At 46.6% G+C, this 10,499-nt stretch overlaps 1 long non-coding RNA gene across 1 annotated transcript; it reads left to right on the forward strand.

Annotated features, from left to right (window-relative positions):
• The first annotated feature begins 102 nt into the window (after positions 1–102).
• LOC125719959 (uncharacterized) lies at positions 103–9,832 on the forward strand. Its single transcript, XR_007385251.1, has 3 exons — positions 103–147; positions 6,174–6,277; positions 7,526–9,832. It is a non-coding gene; the product is annotated as an uncharacterized LOC125719959 (long non-coding RNA).
• The last annotated feature ends 667 nt before the right edge of the window (positions 9,833–10,499 follow it).

Here is a 10,499-nt window from a genome sequence, read left to right on the forward strand (position 1 = left end):
TGTTGGAAGATCCCTACTAGTGTCCTGCATTGGGACTGGGATCCCGCGGCACCCAACGGAGATCTCGCGGGAGCGGGCGGTTTTAAGGTTGACGCGGGCGGCTAAAAATAGGCAGCGGGTCCAAAGACTTTCGGCAGGATTGAGAATGTAAGTACTCCGGTTTCCTCCCACGCGCCAAAACGTTCTGAGGCTAATTGGACTTGCTAAATTGCCCGTAGGAGTGCATGTGTGAGTGAATGGTGTGTGAATGTGTCCTGTCATGGGCTGACCCCCCCATCCTGGGTTGTTCCCTGCCTCGTGCCCATTGCAAACATTTCGGGATATATAAGCAAGACAAATGAAAGCGCAATCCACTTCTAAGGAAATGAACAGCTACGACATGGAGCGGGAAATAATGTCCGAGGCTTTCGGCATTTTCAATGACCTGCGGCAGACGGGAGCGCTCTGCGACGCGGTCATTGTGGTCAACGGTGTTAAATTCACAGTCCCCAAAGTAATTTTGTGTGGCTGCAGCACCTATTTCCGGTGAGTGGCTGTTCTGCATATATACTAATTATGCCAAAATGGGGAGGAGCGAGATTTTCCCGTTAGCAATGATTTCTTCCTGACAATAAGTCGTTATGATAATAGAAATGTTCTAAATGCAGTTTAATAAATACTTATAAGCTACAGTTAAGTGCAGAACATTTAATTTTCATATATGATAAGTACGACAGTTGTATACTAATTTAAAAAGGGCACCATGTCAACCGAATGCAAAAAATAAGGGGATCTCCTCTGCCATCCAAGTAAAAATGAACGCTGGAAAATTAATATCAAATCCCACGCCCTCCCTAAGAGGACCAGCAACAGGTTACAGAATCTTTGCCCACCTCCCATCGGGGAAATGATACAAGACCATCAGGACGCGTGCCAACACACTGAGGAGCAGTTTCTTCCCGAGAGCTGCAGCCGCAATCGCACGCCCCTTACACACACACACCCTCACACACAAACACGCCTCCTTCCACTGCCCCTAACTGCTGCTAATGCACTGACCGCTTTTTACTTAGGGTTGTAAATACAATTATTATAATACTATAACGTGTGCAAAATTTGTTAAAACTGCATACCTGCTTACACGGTCTGCTTGTTTTATACTTAATACAAATACAACAGTATAGTGCTGTCCCAAACGATCATTCTTTAAAGGATTCATCTGGCGATTATTTTATCGATTATTAGACTAATCTAACAACTACTTTTTCGATTGATCTTATGATAAATTTATTGATAAGTAACTATTTTTAAGATAGTCATTTAATACAGTAATTCACACCCCCCACACACACAAACCTGAAATTCTCATTAATATTTCATTTCAATTTATTAAAATATTTCTCACTCTTACATGACAGAATAAGTAAACAGAAAATATAAAATGGCTGAAACCGCGTCATTAACGTCAGCTACAGTAGAGGCGCAGAAAAGGTGTGATGACTGAAGTATTCCCAAACTTTGGAAGCCCGCATGCGAGCCTTGTTTGCCGACGTTCTGCTTCTAAGCTTATCCACAACTAAATTTATCCTGCAGAACAGCCCTTCTGCCCTTGCCTATGTCATTGGTGCCAACATGCACCACGACCACTGGATACACCCCAGCTGGGGCCAGAAGTCTGTGCACACGATTTCGAAGGCCCCCTACCTGGGCACCAGGCAGGCAAGACACTGTACGGGACCCTCTACCACGGGTGCACAAATATCTGTCTACACTTCCAATAAATCTAATCGCCTACTACCACAACATCCTTTTTTCTGGGGGGTGGGGGCTCCTCAGTGCCAAAGGGCCCACCTCCCTCGCCAGTCTCTTCTGGCTCTAAAGCTGGAAGCACCTGAAAGCGATTTGACACTGTCACTGCAGGTGATGCCATCCATCCATACATCCATTTTCCAAACCGCTTATCCCACTGGGTCGCGGGGGGTCCGGAGTCTATCCCGGAAGCAATGGGCACGAGGCAGGGACTAACCCAGGATGGTGGGTCAGCCCATCGTACTTGTTTAAATCATTCATTAATTTAATTTTGAACTCCATTTTTGCTGGATAAATATACCAATATTTATTATAATAAAATCATATCGTGATATTTGAAAAATGTCCAAAATGCAGAGAGTTTTTACATCACCAGATGGATTACAGCTCGATCGAGAAAGAGCCTTTAGCGTTACTCTGGGCTTCACAGCATTTCAAAGTCTACATAGTCTGTATATAGGTTCTAGTACAGCACCAGTTAGTGTTAGAGTATACAGCTCTGTCTGACTTCTGATTATTCCTCACCTATGCATATTCATCTGTGTTCCAGTGGCTTATCTGGTACAATGTTGTGGTGAGACTGTTATGGGAAGCAGAGGGCACAATGCAGGGGAACACGCAGGAAGAGGTACCTGTCCTTCACTGAGCTGATACATGTGGACATTCAGACATTATGGACAACATAGTGGCACTCAGAGGAAACCCACGCACATATGGAGAACAAGCAAATTCCACACACCCCTCTGTGGTGTTGGCATGTGGTCATGGCTAGGATATCGGCCTCTATGGGGGCCCCGGGTCTGCTCCTTCCCGCGCGGCTGGTTAGCTGGCTCTCTTTTGCCAGGGGGTGAGCAATCTGCCCCCTGGCCTTATGAATCCCAGCGCCTCTCTGCCCTCATTTACAATATGCCACGCACACATTGTAGGACCTGGGGGGTGTATGCCGTGCATACTGCGGTGGGGAGGGCCATTTACGTGGCCTTACTCACTCTGTTGCGCGGCCTTCTGCCTCCCCCTGTTTTAATTGCACTTTAGTCATCACATACCAGTATACACACGGGGCCTTGGGGGGCGGGGGCACTACTCAGAGGCTGGTGGTATCACTCGCCTCTGTGCTGCTGCCGCCCCCAAATTTTACTCACATCATATACATTGAGGGTCTTGATGGGGAGGAGATGTGGAGGAGAGCTGTTCACAAGCAGCGCTCCTCAACGCTTCCCCCGTCAATTTTAAATTCATCTTAGTTTCTCAACTGTCATAATCACCCTTACACTACATACAGTCTCATACATCACCACACGCCTCCAACACTCTACATCTCACACAGGCACATGGGGGAGGAGAGTGGGCGGGTCTTCCTACACCCCTGCTCTCCGCCGGGGGTGGGGGGGGTTGGCGCTTGGGTGGTAGCTCGGTGGGCGGTTGGTCTACTGGGCATGGTTGCTGGCCCCTTTCTTCGGGGTGGTGGCCCGGGGGGGGCTCGGGCCTCTCCGGTGTGGATGGGGCTCTCTACTGGGGGCTGGTCGCACCCGGCCGCCTGGGGTCCCAGGGGCCCTGGCCTTGGCTCGTACGGGAGCGGCCGCGCCCTCTCGGCGTTGGCTACCTGTTGCCTCTGGCTCTCTGGGGCTCATGCACTTTTGGCTGGGGGGCTCCGTCTGGGACCTTCCTCCTCCCCCGGCTGGGGCGGGGGCGCGGCTATCATTAGGAGGTGGGGCCTCGGCTCTTCCGTGCTCTTTGGGGGCTGCGGACGTCCTGGGCCTCCCGGGCCTGTCTCCGCCGACCTCTGGCTCTTGTGGGGTGTGGTTGCGGCCTCCCACCCTTGCTATTTAGTACATTCCATGTTGTAAGCACACGCACACACACAGCACACACACAGCACACACACAGCACACACACACACACAGCACACACACACAGCACGCACACAGCACGCACACGCACACAGCACACACACAGCACACACACACAGCACACACACGCACACAGCACACACACAGCACACAAACACACACAGCACACACACACACAGCACACACACACAGCACACAGCGCACACACACACAGCACACACACACACACAGCACACACACAGCACACACACACACACAGCACACACACGCACACAGCACACACACAGCACACAAACACACACAGCACACACACACACACAGCACACACACACACAGCACACACACACAGCACACACACAGCACACACAGCACACACACACACAGCACACACACAGCACACACACACACAGCACACAAACACACACAGCACACACACACAGCACGCACACACACACACAGCACACACACAGCACACACACACACAGCACACACACACAGCACACACACGCACACAGCACACACACAGCACACAAACACACACAGCACACACACACACAGCACACACACACACACAGCACACACACACAGCACACACACAGCACGCACACACACAGCACACGCACACACACACACACAGCACACACACAGCACACACACAGCACACAGCACACACACAGCACACACACACACAGCACACACACAGCACACACACAGCACACGCACACAGCACACACACAGCACACACACACAGCACACACACACACAGCACACACACAACACACAGCACACACACACACAGCACACACACACAGCACACACACGCACACAGCACGCACACAAACACACACAGCACACACACACAGCACGCACACAGCACACACACACGCACACACACACACAGCACACACACACACAGCACACACACGCACACACACAGCACACACACACACACAGCACACACGCACACACACACACACAGCACACGCACAGCACACACACACAGCACACACACACAGCACACGCACACACACAGCACACACACAGCACACACACAGCACACACACACAGCACACACACACACAGCACACACACAGCACACACACAGCACACACACAGCACACGCACACAGCACACACACAGCACACACACACACAGCACACACACACGCACACAGCACACACACAGCACACAGCACACACACAGCACACAGCACACACACAGCACACAGCGTGTGTTTTCTTCTCCTTTCCCTTCTTTTCCCTTCTTTCCCCCCCCCCCCCAATATGTCCCTCCTCTTCGGCCAGCTCACCCACTGCAATGTTTTTACATGTGTGAAAAATGAAATAAATAAAATAAAAAGGATTCGATCAACATGAGGGACCTATACAGAGTTTATTGAGCCCCTCATGGTGAAGCAAACATGTTTGGCACAGCAGTGCATTCAGACCATGATTCTGCTAAAGCTGCCGGACAGGACAAAGGGATTAAAAAGAAATAATAATTTATTAAGGTGAAAGGGGCAGGCGCCTGGAAATGTGTTTCTCAGAGAAGTCTTAAATAATATGTTTTCCAAGCATGAACACTAGAGGTCACCGAACAGCAAAACAGTTTTAATGTGTTTTTTTTATGATTCTGTAGTCAATGAAATAGGGACAGACGAGAGGTGGGAGTGACTAGGCACAGGGACGGACTCTCTCTCCCCTGAAGGTGTCCACTGCCGTTAGGTCAGAAGGCTTTATTGGCTTTGTGGGGCGAGACCACAGCAAGCTTACACAATCGTGAGAAGACGATGCAGATGGCACAGACAGCTGGGAAAGGCGTTCTTGCGGTAAAGCTGCCTGCTTTTTGGGTTGCAACTCTTCCACTTATTCGTATGTATTTTCACAGATCCAGCATTCATTCGACAGGCCTGAATGCAAAGAAGAAGCATAGAAAAGCCAAAAAGCGAAGGCAGCGATGAGAGTAACAAACGCCAAGTGTCCAAATGTCCGAGAACTCCTCTCCTATTCATTTTAATGGAGTACTGTGACTTCACCACTAGAGGGCAGCACAACATATTCCCTGCTCAGTTAATGGTATTTCCTGTCTTCCCAGATATAAAAGTAAACCCCGGAAGACTATGTAGGTTGACAAAGAAAGTCATCATTCAGGAAGGCATGACCAATGTCCAATGACATAAATGACCCAAAATACATTCAGGCACGTCATGCTGTGATCTTAGATCACCGCGAATCCACAAGTGTTGTTTGAAGTCCAACTTTATCAGTGTCAGCAGTGATAATGGATGTCATGCCTACATTCAGCCTCCAGTCGAAGGAGTTGGGGAATTGGGATCACTCAGCTTTAAGCCCTGGAATTGTTCTTCCTTCTCTCTTCTCGTGTCTCCGTATGGACCCCCTCTATTATTACGCTGATCATCGCTCAGTGGGGACCATCACAAGCCCTCCTGTCCCAGTGACTCCCCCGCTGTTGTGCTGAGATTGGTATCATGATGACGTTTGAGACACCTGTAAAAAACTGCATCCCCTCCCCCAGCTCCAGTGACCCATTCCAGTTCACCTGCTGCTGCTACGGACAGCGACTCAGCTAGCAGCCCGTCTGTGACACTGCAGGAGAAAACCAGAGAGCCATAAGCAATGGTAGGGAATTCCACTGCATGCCTGCATCTGTTCATCATTCCCATGCTAAATAGAGGACCTTGACCTACAGGGTCCGTTTGCTGACTTTTGTTGACTTTTACAAGTAATTATTTGAATAGGAAGTGGGGCTGTCAAGTTTGAACAAACTTCAAATGTCACACAATTTGAATATATTTGGATACCTGTGACAACACCCCCCCCCCAAAAAAAAAAAAAAACAAAACCATTTCACACAATAATTTTTTTCAGTGTTTTTTAAAAAAAAAAAATTTATGAACAGCCTGTATGATGTCACATTTGTGGGGAGCGCCTAAAACAGAGGTATCAAACTCCAGTCCTGGGGGGCCGGACCCCTGTATGCCTTAGTTCTTTCCCTGTTCCCCCAGAAATGAGCTGTGTGGTAATTAGCACACTGACCTGAATCAGGTGTGATAAATGAGGGGAAACCCAAACATGTGCAGGGCTCCGGCCCCCCAGGACTGGAGTTTGACACCCCTGCCCTAAGAGGTCACTTCATGTTAAATAGCCCAGCTGTCTTGCTTAACGTCACTGGCGGTGAATGGACACAGTGCAACTATTAATAAATACGTACAAAAACACATGATATTAAAGTTACATACTGCACATTGGCCCCCACAGTTTAATACTTAAAGCACACGATACGTCACTTTGGGCAGCTGTACTGGGATCACAACTGCATTGCAAACAGTCGCAAAAATATCGCAAAAAAAACTTTTTCCCACCCTGAACTTTAAGGGGTTCCATGGATTACAAACTCATTACAACAAACAGTCTCATGCGCATATAGACTACCGTGACACCAACATTTGAATGGGTTAATTATAGTTAGAATACGAATTTTCGCATATCGCGTTCGACGGAATGTTCAAATATCGGTTTTGTGACAGCCCTAGTACGAAGTAACCTTACATGAGGTTTCAGTTGTCAGTCAGGTACTGACTACTATGCAATACAATACAACGACATAGCACGATGCAGGCCAATCTGTCTGGTAGTGCACAAGTGTGCAATAAAACAGTCTACTAGCACATAAAATCTAGTGTGTGTTCTGTATTGTACAAATCTCACGGTAATTGCTTGGACGTGCGAAATATTGCACTGAAAGTGTAGCAAAGCACTGCTGGGCGCGTTGCAGTTTCACAGCAGAAACGCAGGTAGTCTGCAACGTCTCGGTAAAAACACTATTTTAATATGTCCCTTGGTCTTTTCCTGTTTTTCGAACTATAGCAAGAAGAAGTGAGACATGAGCACTGACGTTAAAGAGGAAGGTAATGAGTCACCTATAGACATTATCGTGCCCAGTGACAGATGAGCTGGACAGGGAACATCAAGGTAAACCGAGACAGACCTTTAAAAAGTCCTTGTTTGAATGTAGATATATTTATACTGTAATTCCATTATTATGACTATAATACCACTTGTCTAACATTTGGTGTGAATTTTCCCCAGGGAACCTGGAATAAGCTTCAGTCCTCACAACCCTACAAGTCCAGTCCATGCTGCCCCAACAAGCCTAATCTTTTCAGCCTAACTCACCTGTCTGATATTCATTCCTCTTTCCTTCGTGTTTCCTTACTGTTAGGTGCCGGCATAGTCCTTTCCTGTCCAGGTTCCCCCCTGAAAAGGGCCGTTTTCTCCATGCAGTTTCCCTTCCCTTCCCAGGCTCGTGTCATGTGATTTTGTTGGCGGTCCTAACGGAGACCGTTTCATGGCACTCTGCTCATCGACGACTTTTAAACGTCCAGTTTCAGCCTATTCATTGTTGATCTCGGTCATCTTGCCGTCTTTGAGAGCGAGAGCTGTGGTTTATGAGGTTTAGCTGGTCGCAAGCCTATATTTGCACCCCCAGCATCTACATATATACACACATACACGTGTGAATGCCAAGGACAAGAAGAAGACTGCTAATCTTCACATTCAGTCATACGTTAGTCAGTAATTACTCGCGGCTCACTACAACTAAGATAAAAGCCAGGACTGAATATGTGAGCCCAAAACTGGAATTGTAAATACTGACACAGGGGCTCTTACAGCTTCCTCTGCTGCCATGTTGGGCCGTTCAGGAGAAGTACCCAAAATCCGATAACAAAGATAACAAACAATTATAAAGCCATTCAAAGCACGAATGAAAATGCTGCAGAAAGTTTTTAATGTAAATGCATTAACAAACACACTGGACATTTCCTTTACAGCCAGCTTGTGAGGTTTTGGGGATGCATACACATTTCTGTTACTTGCATCATCTGTCTCTCTTGCCTTTGAATGAGTGCTGTTTTAGTGTAGATGCACCGTATACAAGGCAAATGCAGTTTCTCCTCTTTGTGAACAGCAAGGTCTTCTTTCTGCATCACAATCTAAGACATGGTCGATGCATAATTCTCGTCCAACACCAATGTCTCAGTTAGACTGCGGAGGCTTCCGTGCTGCTTGGACCCTCTTCGATTTATCAGAGCTTGTTACAGTGGATGGGGGTCAGTAGGTTTGACTTTTCTTTTCGCAAGCGTTTGCGTATGTCTAGATACCGTAGACATGAATCCGGGATAGTGTTTGATGTTCGCAAGGGGACCAAAAATTCCACATCCTGCTTTCACTATGTATTGTCACGTGAATCGGTTGTACACGTAACTCATAATTTTGTCTGCCTACAGGATACCAACAAACCGCTTATTCAAAAATGCCAGCATAGAACATGTGCAATGCTGGTCTTGCCAATTTTGACTGAGGGGGCACTGCCCCCCCATAAACTCCGCCCACTGTAACCAAACTCCGCCCACTATAACCAAACTCCGCCCACTGTAACCAAACCCCGCCCACCCTAACCAATCAGATGCTCATAAACCTAAAGACCAGCATATTTAGAGAGTAAGTTGTTTGCGCAAATATGATTAATTAGCGCAGGACTATGAGACTGTCTTTCGGTGGCTGTCTCAGATTACCAGTTTGATGGACCTCCCACGAGTTCACCAGAATCAGAATTCTTATCGTCAAGCAACCCAGGCTGGTGGAAATCTTTGTTGGCAAACTTGCTACTTTTGCAGACACTATGACAATAGACCACTAGGTGACCTGGTTTTTGACCCAGCCATACACTGTAAACTGCGGGTCCCTATCAATCACAGCCAGTTGAGTGAATCACTCACAGACGCAGTGCAACCATGTTCTAGAGATGTTTCAGAGACAACAAAAGGAAATAGGGTGCATCTGAGTAAAGGGTCTGAATATCTATGTAACGGCATTTCAGTTTTTGGAAAAAGTCTGGATATTGTTCAGTGGCTTGCAGTGTGCCCACATAAACGTTCTTACAGAGCGGTGCAAATGTTTAACAGTGACAGTACCTATATTTTTACATTAAACCCCGACAAAATAAGGACGCTTATTCTTGTCTTCGGCTCCTTTATCTTCATCTTGTCTCTGAAACTGCAGAGTAATCGCACTCTTCACGTTGGGCTGCCAGTAAGTAATAAGTATTAACTAAGAAATGAGACTCACAGACAAATGCCACGTACTCCGGTCTCAGAAAAGGAACTTACTGTGTGCTGGATACATTCATTATATAAACACTTATCATGTGTATAAATCCAGCCAAGGGCAGAACTCTTTTTTAGGCAGTAGATTTTAGGTATTCATGGCAGTTCTCTGTACCTCTGTGCAGGCACATTTCATGCAGAATGATGTTGCAAAGTAGATACAGATATAAGATTCTTCATTTGACAGTTTTGTTTTGACATCGTTTTGTTTACAATTTATCTTCTATTTATTATAGATCTTTTGAGTAAACAGAAGAGTTTACAACTTTTACTCTTCCCTTTTATTTTTATATGGTTTTGAAATGTCACCACTCTCAGTTTCTAAAATACACAGTTCCTATTTTTTTTTTCCTGAATTGTGAGCATTAAACACACCCTTTTTCCTGGTTATGCAAATTACATAATAATAAAGAAACACTGATCTTATTTCTTGCATTAATTTTATGTAGGAAATGGAACTAAAGAAGCAGGAATTCCAAACCTCACGGGCATTTCCACAGGAGAGAAGTGTGACCTTGGTCACAGCGTTTAATAACCAGATATTTGGTTTTGCTTTGTAAATCGTTTGAAAGAAAAAATTTAGTAATTGCGCAAATTAAGGGCATGAGGGCACTGCAGCTTCACCTTGAGTGGCTCATGAACATACCGGGTTTTACATTGTAATATATTAAATT

Source organism: Brienomyrus brachyistius, chromosome 24, assembly GCF_023856365.1.
Source record: "Brienomyrus brachyistius isolate T26 chromosome 24, BBRACH_0.4, whole genome shotgun sequence".
Taxonomy (NCBI): Eukaryota; Metazoa; Chordata; class Actinopteri; order Osteoglossiformes; family Mormyridae; genus Brienomyrus; species Brienomyrus brachyistius.